The sequence below is a fragment of the Bidens hawaiensis genome, unplaced genomic scaffold (genome assembly GCF_021521415.1).
Source record: "Bidens hawaiensis isolate Kalapana, Puna unplaced genomic scaffold, B.hawaiensis_p1.1 tig00002717_1, whole genome shotgun sequence".
In the NCBI taxonomy this organism is placed as follows: domain Eukaryota; kingdom Viridiplantae; phylum Streptophyta; class Magnoliopsida; order Asterales; family Asteraceae; genus Bidens; species Bidens hawaiensis.
In genome coordinates, this window is record NW_027491146.1 from 2,417,125 (window position 1) to 2,426,734 (window position 9,610).

The following is a 9,610-nucleotide window of genomic DNA, read 5'->3' on the forward strand; positions in this document are numbered from 1 at the left end:
TCTTCCATGAGAAGGGAAATTCCATGAGAAGAGAAATTCTTCCATGAGAATAGAAATTCTTCCATGAGAAATTCTTCCATGTGAAATTCCATGACCCCCGTTAGTTGAGGGTTTCATTAGCATATATATAAGAGATACTAGTAACAGATAATTGACACGCGTAATGTATTGTACAGTTAGCCGTGCACAACTAAGGAAGGACATTACCATCAACAGCGTGAGAAACCGACTCCAGGTGAGTTTCTAGCCCCTTATCTGTTATGTTTTCGGGGCTGTGTGCATACCCAATGTGATAGTTGTTAATACACTTACCTTAAGTGGTGAGTGTATGATACGCGTATGATATGTGTATGATATATATATATATATATATATATATGATTAAGTATTGAATGTTATGATAGAATGTTTATACGAATGAATATGTATGTATATATATATATATATATATGTATATATATATATATATTTTTATATACATGATTAGAAGATATGTATAGTATGCATGTATGAAAATGAATGCATGAAAGAGTGAAGAGACAGGTATGGTTGTATGGTTATTTGAGACAGAGGGACCGGGCCCTAATAATATATGAGACAGAAGGGACCAGACCCTAAAAATATCTGTGATGGTAGAGATGGTGTAGCCTATTTTATACCATAGGGGATTAAGAAAGAAAGTATGAGATCACGAATGAATGTATGTATGTATGTAAAGCAAGTATGAAAGAAGTAATAGTAAGTAGAGTCCGAAATACCTATCTTCGGACACGTATGAGTAAGAACATGAATGTATTATATGTTAATTGATTAACTAGAACTCACTCAGCGTAGTTGACTTTTAGTATGCACGCAGGTGAATAGGATGCGACGGGTTGCTTGAGGGAATACACATGGCAACAAAGTGAAGACTGGCATCGAAGAAATGAAGATTCATGTTTCGTTTACGTTACCTTTTAAGACTTAATGTATTTTGTTTAAAAGCAAGCACTTATGTTATGTAAGAAGGTTTAATATTATGTATTCCGCAAAAAGTTTTTAATTAACTTTGATTTTAGAACTGTGTTTATGAGTAAATCCAACGCTAAAGTAGGGCTTCCGGGAACGGGGCCTTACAAGTTGGTATCAGAGCATAAGTTCAAGAGAAATAAGCATCCCACATGCTTAGACTCGAACAGAGAATGGGACTTAAGGACGAATCGAAAGAAGATGCCAGTCAGAGAATGCCATGTGTCACTCAAGCAAGCTTAGGAAGCGATCACCTTGTGTAAGTTGATCTTGTGTATAGTAAAGAATGAGCAAGAAAGCTAACTTGATTTATTGCTACAGAAATGTATGTTTACATGTGATGATGCGAAATGTATGATTGTCTAATTGTTATAAGTAGAACCTAGCACAAGTGGACTCACGAAGGGAAGTGTAAAGGACATGGAGAGTAACGTGATCAGCTAATCACAATTGGCCACTGTTATTACATGTTAGCCTTACTATCCTTGTACTAAATAGTTCCTGAAGTGATGATGTTTGTGTTTTCCTATAGAATACGAATGGCTGGTAATAAGAAGAATGTTGGGCAAGGAGAGAGTTCGAGACGCCATGGTAAATCACGTGCTACCCGAGTACCCTCCGAGGAACCGATTATCGAGTCTAATGAGGGAAGAATCCTAACTGTGAGAAATGAAGGGTATCAGCTCGACCTTGCTATCCAAGCTGCCATTACTCAGGCAGTGGCTGCTGCAGTGCAGAATCAGCAACATGAAAAGTCAACTGAGAGCCGTGCAGGAACCGCTGAGAGAACAGGGGAAAGCAGTAAGAAGGGTGAAGAGACTGAGAAAGAGGAATCAAGTGAAGATCGATCTGTGAAGGTCAAGGCTGGTAAGAGAGGCCGAGGTAGGTGCAGCTACAGGTTGTTTTAAGGGTTGTGACCCGCCAAAACTATCTGGTACAGGGGATGCAATCGCTACTCTCCAATGGATAACTGCAATGGACAAGGTTATTCGGATTAGCGAGTGCCGCCCCAACCAAGCCGTGGGTTTTGCTACCCAGTCGTTTGAGGATGAAGCGATGTTCTGGTGGGAAACTGTTGAGCAGAGGAAGACCGCCGCTGAGATTAAGTGATTGAGCTTAGGGAAGGATCTAGATCTTGTGATTACAACGATACATGTTGATTTCAGTATACTATTAGGCTATATATACGTTAGTAGGTGTAGTGTGTGTATTGAGATGGCAATCGGACAGAGTAACGAGAGGATTCAAGGATAAAATCAGAACTGTTACATTAATGATAAGTTACAGGGTATTTATAGGGGATGACCACATTCGTTAAGTTAACACTTAACGAATGTGTCATTCGTTACAATACTTTAACAAATACCATACTTATTCGTTAATACTTTAAATGATAGTGAATGGCCCTCATTTGTTATCTCATTCGTTAATCAAGGTTAACGAATGAGCTTACAATTAGACGAATGTGTTACATTCATTACGTGGTAACGAATGTAACTTACATTAGAGAGAATGGCCTATTTAACCATATTTACATTATAACCCCTATACTTTAGACTTATTACATTAATGCCCTGATAAAGACCAAGACGTACAAAACATGTATCAACAAACTCCCCTTCGTCTCGAGCTCTTTATCTACTTTAACACTGGAACATCTTCGTCTTCCAGTCAACGCAGTTATGAATCTTGTATGCATAACAGACTCTAACAACCATCTAAAACTGCATAGCAAGTTCATAATCTCTTACATTAGCAAATCTGATCTGACTTGTAAATAACGCATCGTTGTCAGACTCAGATAGGTTGACTAGCCACATCGGATCAATAACACGTATTGTCTTTGTGTTAGAACCGTGACCATAAACAATCACCGCTTCACCTGTAATATTGTTGTAGTACCAATAATTGAACGAGGTCAAAAGACTCTGAGGAAATATCTTCATGGGAACCTTCTTCATAGTCTTCGACGGCTTGACTTGTAAAATTAACTTCCTCCAGCCAGTGCGAGTATCAATCTCATCAATGTACTTATGAGTTGGCACCTGAGGCTTGAAGAACTTGAAACCAAACCGGGTTTCATGTAATAACTGCTTATAGAACCACCCAGCCCATTGATCGTTCCCACGATTAACGAACGGTCTGTTTGCTAGTGTTCTCACATCCCATCTGGGCATAGATAAGATATTGTGTGGGCGTTTGAAATAATAAATACCATGCTCCCACTTCACGATATATACCTTAAGCTCAGAATCATATTGCCATGCCACCATATCTCCTTTCACATCTTTAGCAGACTTGTACTTCTTCATCTGGTATGCTGACGTTCGAGCTTTCTCAATTTTCACTTCTTCACGTTCATGATATCTGAAAGTCTTGATCATCTTGTTCATCTTCTCAACATTGTGTTCAAACATACCATTCAAAGCACGTTTCCGCTTTTTATCAGTAGTGGATACATGACTTGATTCAGCAGCTTTAAACTTATTCTTTTCTTCTTGTAACCGACGTTCTGCTGCATTAAAATGTTCAGTCGTGAAGAATGGAATACCCGAGTCATTGTTATTATCTGTGTAAAACTCTGGATATTCTTCAGCAGTAACATCTTCCACTTCCACTTCTTCAAAATCAGGTACATTCCCGTGAGGAATACCTGTATCAGTACTATCTTCCATCTCCACATCCACGTTCTTACCCAATTCCTCAATCTCATCATCATTGAGATCTAGAAGCAAGGCAATTTGTTCTTTCGTTAAAGAATGATCAACAAATTCTCCTTCTTCGATCTCATCAGCATTCACCATACTGTATACAATCCTATCCATTCCTACAAACAGAAGCATGTTAGCCGGAATAACATCTATTGGCTTGGCTCTCGTGTAATCTTTATATGGAACAATCTGTAGATTACTAGCTTCAGACCCACCACCAACACTCGCATCAGTCTTATTACCCACCGACGGTGTGGAACTTTCGCCTGGTTGCTGATCTACCCCACCCCCCTGCACCATCCTGATCGTCTTCATTATTCTTCAACTTCTTTAATTCATCTTCTTTACATGTCAGTTGAAGAATAATCTCATCCTGTTTATTTAACCTCTCCCCCTGAGCAGTAATCAGGGCTCGAAGTTCCCTATTATCACGTTGAGCCGATAGAAGATGCCTCAGCAAATTCCGTCTGCTTGCATTTGATTTTGCTGTAAATGAAACAGATTCAACATGTGAAACCATTGAGCTTGAGGAGCCATGTGATAAAAATTAGGATGCACTGGTTGCATTGGACCCTGAGGATGATTGAATGACATAAAAGAATGCTCAGGCCTCGGCAACGGTGTTGGAGTAACAGGAGTAACAGGAGTAGTTGACTGTGGTGTAGGCATCCGTGCCAATACAGTATGTAATATGTCTCCAAAATGAGGATCAGGCCTCACAGTAGTAGCCAAAGTCAGAGTTGGAGGCATTGGAGAACTAGGCATCTGCACAGGTGTTGGAGAACGAGGAAAATCTGACATTGTAGTAGGAGTAGGAGATCGTGGAATCTGTGGAATTGGAACTGGAGAAGCAGTAGAAGGAATAATATGAGTAGAAACAGCAGTAGAAGGCACAAACGGCTAACTCGGTATCTCAATACCCGAACCTCTTCTAACTCGTTGTTTCTTGGGTTTCTCCCCCTTTTCTGTCATCGGTTCTTTACCTTTACGCTTACGCTTCTGTTCATAACTTAACTCGGCTTGTGGTCATGGACCACCATCACCACCATCATCTCCACCATCACCACTATCACCACCTTCACGTTCTGAATCGGAATCGTCATGAGCCCAACGATCATTAGGTGGAGCGACATAATCAATATTCGCTAGATGACCAATCAAACGTTTAAACTTTGGTCGATCTGCCAAACTCTGACCTCTGTACGATCTCAAACGTCGCATCGTCTCTTCATTCATATGATCGATCTTCATCACGTCTGCTTGATCTTTTTCCAAGTCAGGCACCAGATCATTTATCATCATTTGCAAAAATCTGGGATACATTAAGAACTTATGTCTGCTGGTGATGTTTTCTTTCAAATGATAATAAACCAATTCTGAGAAATTGAATGGTTTATTAAGAACAAGGGCAAAAAACGCAGATTGAAGCATCACTCGGCACTCGTCAAATCCACCCTTACATCCACCGAGACAATGAATCAATACGTGAAGCAGATACTTGTATTGTTCACACAAGTTCGCTTTGTTGTACATAGATCTGCCCAAATCACCATTATACTTTACACGGCCAAATAACCCTCTGATCAATGCTCTATCGAACTCACATCTGTCATCAACTGTGTCATTAAATACCAGTGAGTCTCTGATCACGCAAATATCAATCACCACCCGTTTTTCTTGAATAACCACTTCTATCTGATTATCTTCTTCGGTGAACTTAGCAGTATTCTAGAACTCTTGTATTATCTTCTGATAAACAACTGCACGGGTAGAAATGGTCTTGTAGATTCTCGAACGAATCAGAAAACTAATCATTCCCCCGAATATCGGAGAATCTTCAAAGTTCAGCTCAAGATAGGCACAAATATTATGGCTCTTGTTCCATGACAGCATGACGGGAGCTTGAACAGGTTCTGCTTAAATTTCAGGCTGTGGCTCAAGATTATTTGCTGGTTGTTGCTAGGGAACAGGGTTTTGAATATTCTCGTCAGCCATATTTGTTCAATACGAGCAAACATTAATAAAATATTCAAAAATAATAACCTTATTAACGAATGTCAATCTCATTCGTTAAAAGGTTTAAACGAATGAGACATTCGTACATTAAATGGTACATTCGTTACAAGTGATGAATTACCCTTAATCGTTAACTTATTCGTTACAATTAACGAATCAAGTTTTAACATTCAAACGAATCAGCTCAGATTCGTTACACTCCATTCGTTATCAATTCCTTTAACGAATCAATTCTAATTCGTTATAAAGATTAACTATCTATTCGTTACCTTAACGAATCAAATAGTTATTCGTTAACTAATCAACGAATCAGACTATTATTCATCATACTGATAACGAATCATTTTTCATTCGTTATTATTATAACGAATCTGATTCATATAATCACTTTGACTAAACCAGAGTCAATTTACTTTTAATTTTGACTAATCAAAGTCAAAAACGACGAACATCACCGTCGAAACTGTTGATTATCCATCACAATTACGAATTAACCTTATCAACAATGATCGGAATCCTGCTTAAACCAATAGTCATTTGTCATTTATCCAGAATTTAATCAATTAAGAATTTTCTAATTGGTTTACAATTCGATTCAAACTCAGATTTTCAATTAATCAATTAACCCATAAAACCACGATGAAAACTCTTGAATCTCATATCATTGTGATCGTTAATACCTGTAGAATGTAAAGATGTTAATCAATATTGGCAATAAGCAAGCAAATGAGTCTAGAAAAAAATTTGCAATAGTTCGTCTAGGGTGATAGTGAAATAGGAAAATGGTGAATGAAACGACATTCGTTAAACATTGGGATTTTAACCCAATAATTTCACACGAATCGAGGTCATTCGTTCAAATTTTGAACTAACTAATGGCGTCATTCGTTAACTTATTCGTCCTGATTCGTTTAACCTTTTAAACGAATAAGGATCTATTCGTTAAATTTTAACGAATATAAGTTATTCGTTAATGTTTCAAACGAAAGAGAATGTTATTCGTTAAAATTCTTAACGAATGATACATTAAACATTCCATTCATTAAATGTTTAAACGAATATCCTCCATTCGTTATGCACAACGGAAGCGAATGTCTTTATAACGAATGAGAAACTCATTCGTTATGTTTAAATAACGAATGACTTTACATTCGTTAAACATTTTAACAAATCACCCAAATTTTCCTTAGCGAATGAGATACAAATCTCTTTTTAAGGTATTAAATAGTATTAAAACCAATTAATGTTTTAACAATGAATTAAATAAACAATTAAATCCAATTTTAGGGTTTAATCACATACATTAAAATACCTGATCAATCAAGGATCGGTAATGTTTAACTTAAAACAGATTTTTACGTTAAAAATACAACTGATACCAGTTGTAAATACATTAAGCACGATTAACTTATCAATTTTTTTCTTTTGAATTTATTCGCTAGCTTGGTAAATCGAAACTAAAGCAAAATTGAAAAGAAAAAAAGAATCTTTTTGGATTTTCGAAAATTTTCAAATAACAAAAAAACATTAAACGACTAAACTATTAAAGCAATGCATATTTTTGTGAGTTGAGCAGGGAATCATATTGACGAAAATATCACTAAGTTACACTTCAATTTCGATGATTATTATACGCGTAACCCAACAATGATTGCAGAGATAGTTGTCCTCTTAAACTTTTCACGGACTTGTCGGAAACTTTACGATATGCTTTAATTTGGTTAAATTAGGCACGAAACCATATGTGGACCCCATCAATCAGATATAACATTTCTATCTCTTATACAGTGAATATCACATGTACGTTTTTCTTTTGATTTTCAAATTTTGATAAACTGTGACTCATGCAAAAATAATAACAGGAAAATAAAGCAGAAGGTCAAAATTTTCCCTTAAGGTCGGTATGACTACACGCAAATAAGGTTCCATTTCAACAAAAATAAAAAGATAAAAATAAGCTAAAGTTGCATAAAATCTTAACCCTGAATTCGGATAATCACATACTGTCGCGCGGAGAAAGTCCAAGATTTTATACGAAACACCAAGAAAATAAAGAAGAATACCCAAATATTAACCCTCGGGTCGGATAATCTTATCACACAGGAGAGGATCCAATATTTGAATAAAAATAAAGAAAAAATAAAGTTGAATTTCTTTGCAAAATAAAATAAAAACAAACCAGAATTTTCTTCAAAAATGAAAGCATGCACACACAGTAATCATTTCGACTTTTGACTTTTCTTTAAATCAGATGTAGTATCAATCTTTCAAGATGTAATTCCACTAGGTTCGGCATTCATTATCTTATATCTTATCAGTTCCTATATAGTCTGTCAAGCCTATCTTTGCATATCATATTTCTAGCCTTACGGTAATTTTTAATCTCGTTTATTCATGTACTAGATCAATCCCGTCAATGTACTATCATTTTCCCTTTTTGCTTCAAAAACTCATTTTGATGTAAATACGTTATATGAACGTTTACGAGCCTAGGAACTAGTCGCAAATCGATACGTTAAGCTTGTGTTCATACATTAATGGAGGATAAGTTACAGAGAGAATCCGGCATGGTAATGTTACAATGGATAAATATGACACAAATCTCTATGCATTCTAACTATGGAAGGCCTATTTATAGGCTGGACTCATTCGTTATAACTGTAGTAACGAATGAGAGGGTTAACGAATAAGGTCTTTCCATAGCCCCATTCGCTAAACACCCTTAGGGAATGGGTATACCTTAACGAATGAGCTTCCATTCGTTACACTGTAGTAACGAATGGGCTCTTACATTAACGAATAGCCTAGTCTCTAACGAATGTGGCCTCATTCGCTAAACATGCTTAACGAATGAGCCTTTATACATTAAGTGTAAAGACTCAACTATCCCTAGCCTATTCGAACAGCTGCGGACACCAAATCCGTGCACTTACATTAAGGCTATGAAATGGGAAGACTTGAAGGAGATGGTCATGAAGAAGTTCTGTGCGGATGCTGAAATTGAGAGGGCGGAGATGAAGTTCCTGAATTTGAAGGCGGGGAAGATGACACCCTGTGAGTACACTACCGAGTTTAACCATATGTCAAGACTCGTGCCTGATATGGTGAACTCGGAGGCTAAGAGGATCAATTGCTACTTGAGGGGACTACCGCAAAATCTCCGCACCTTTGTCCGGGCTAGTAAACCTGCTACTTTTGATTATGCGATCGAACTTGCAGAAATGGTTTATGATGACCTGGCTGTGGATGATGTGGTGGTGGAAGAGAAGAAGGAGAAGAAGAGGGTTTTTCCCGCTAAGCGACCCGGTACCCAGTTGTGGAACCCCAAGGAGAAGAAGAAGAAGAAGAAGGTATGGGAGAAGAAGCCGTGCAAGACTTGTGGGTAGATGCACGGTGGTGAGTGCAAGTGGGGAAAGGGTGCTGATGCTTGTCGCAAGTGTGGAAAATTTCATGGCGGTGAGTGTCGATTGGGATCGAATGCATGCTATAGATGCGGTAAGGTGGGGCATTATGCTCTAGATTGCAATGCCAGGCCCGCTTGTTACAAGTGCGGCAAGACGAGTCATTTGGCAAGGGAGTGTACTGAAAGTGAAGTTGAGGGAAGCGGAAGAAAGGATGCTGAACAGGCTAGGCCAAAGACTAGAGCCTACATGTTGACATAAAAACAAGCCAAACAAATTCCAGACATTGTGACAGGTACGTTTCTAGTAAACGGCATTTCCGCTTCCGTATTGTTTGACTCAGGTGCGACCAGGAGTTTTGTAGCTACCCAGTTTTGTAAGACAGCTAAGATGGAATGTTGTCGTGTGCCTCAAACTTTTATGGTAGAAACCGCTAGTGAGACCTCGGTTAAAATTATGAGAATGGTTAAGAGT